The following is a 2,191-nucleotide window of genomic DNA, read 5'->3' on the forward strand; positions in this document are numbered from 1 at the left end:
CCAGCCTGACCAACATGGTGAAACCCCATCTCTACTAAAAATACAAAAAATAGCCAGGCATGGTGGTACGCACCTGTAAATCCCAGCTACTCAGGAGGCTGAGCCAGGAGAATCGCTTGAACCTGGGAGGTAGAGGTTGCAGTGAGCCGAGGTCGCACCTCTGCACTCCAGCCTGGGTGACAGCGTGAGACTCCATCTAAAAAAGAAAAAAGAAAACCCAAAGACAAAAAAATTTTGAATTAAGGTAATACATAAACACTAAAAACAGTTTTACCCCCAAAGTACCAATAGAATGCGTAGCATTTCTTGGCTATGTGGGATAGGGTTAGCTTCATATATTTCAGGAAGGAGGCTGAAGACTCAACCTTGCTACGTTCTGGCAAACTGATTCTGGAGTTTTCTTCTGTGACTCTGTGTGGTTTGACACCTGTAGCCAGGTGGTGGGTTTGCAATGGTGTACCTTTGTTTCTCTTGAACCATTTCATGACGATTTTGTTAGGACACATTGCAGGAAAGTGCATTATCCAAAGCCTTCAACAGAATAATCTTAGCAACTGTCTGTGTGGTAGAGAACGGAGTGAATAAGGTCAAAATAAGAAACCAGACACATTCATCAAGACTGCAGTCAACAAGGAAGTTTAAAAACCAGAATGGTGCCAGGCACACTGGCTCATGCCTGTAATCCCAGCACTTTGAGAGGCCTAGGCTCAGGTCATTTGAGGTCAGGAGTTCGAGACCAGCCTGGCCAGCATGGTGAAACTACCTCTCTACTAAAAATACAAAAATTAGACGGGCGTGGTGGCAGTCACCTGTGATTCCGGCTATTGAGGAGGCTGAGGCAGAAGAATCACTTGAACCTGGGAAGCAGAGGATGCAGTGAGCTGAGATTGAACCACTGCACTCCAGTTCTGGGCGACAGAGCAAGACTGTCTCAAGCAAGCAAACAAACAAACAAACAAAAAACGCCCAGAATGGTCTCTGAGAGATGTTGATTGAATGAAGAGTGTACATAAATCAGTCCTCTAAAGGATGATGTCTGGGTTCTCAGCCAGTTGCATGCTTAAGAAACCCAACGAAAAAAGAACCAAAGAATTTCGAGCACACAGTAGGTGCTTTGCTGGCTACTGGAGACACAACAGTGAGCAAAGCAGACAATGTAGTGGTAGAGACAGACCAAGAATCCCATAAATAGGTCACGAAAGACTGGTTAGCGCTGTGAAAGAAAGCTTTGAGATATGACGACAGCTTATCATAGGGACTCAGGTGAAGGGCAGAGTGTTCAGGGAACACTTCCCTGAAGAAGTGACACCGGAGCCAAGAGTTAAAGACAAGTGATGCTAAGTAGGGCGAACAGGAAGTAGAAGAGAATTCCAGGCAGTAGGAACAGCATGTCCAAAGGCTCTGAGGTGGGAGGGAGCATGACGCATCTGGGACCTGATGGGCCAGAATGGTGCAAGATGAAGCCAGGGACAGAGGCTGGGGCCAGATCATGCAGACGAGTCAATGAGGCAGTGCAGGTGTGGCAGCTTACCATGCCGGCCAGATGATGTAAACATTCCTGCGTGTCTTGGATTTTCCTTAAAACAAGGTCTCATTTGTATTCCAAATGCTTTGCTTTCATAATAGGGGTGAGCAGGAATTCAACAGCCCTTGAGATACACCAAAACGGAACCGTGATTCTGATGGCATGAAGAATCTCAGATTCAGAGCAGTGCCTCCTGCCTGTAATGCCAGCACTTTGGGAGGCTGAGGTGGGGGGATCACTTGAGCCCAGGAGGTTGAGGCTGCAGTAAGCCATAATCCAGCCACTGCACTCCAGCCTGGGTGACAGAGCAAGACCCTATATCCAAAAAAAAAAAAAAAAAAAGTCAATCAGTGACAGGGCCAATACTAGACCTGCCTGAAGATATTCGAGACAGAGATGAACCAGAACAATTAAGAGTGGGGAAGTTTGGGCCAGGCGCTGTGGCTCATGCCTGTAATCCCAGCACTTTGGGAGGCCAGGGGTGGGTGGATCACCTGAGGTTGGGAGTTTGAGACCAGCTTGACCAATATGGTAAAACCCTGTCTCTACTAAAAATACAAAAATTAGCCAGGCTGTGGTGGCACATGCCTGTAATCCCAGCTACTCAGGAGGCTGAGGCGGGAGAATGGCTTGAACCCGGGAGGTGAAGGTTGCAGTGAGCTGAGA

This window comes from Cebus imitator, unplaced genomic scaffold (genome assembly GCF_001604975.1).
Source record: "Cebus imitator isolate Cc_AM_T3 unplaced genomic scaffold, Cebus_imitator-1.0 Scaffold169, whole genome shotgun sequence".
Taxonomy (NCBI): domain Eukaryota; kingdom Metazoa; phylum Chordata; class Mammalia; order Primates; family Cebidae; genus Cebus; species Cebus imitator.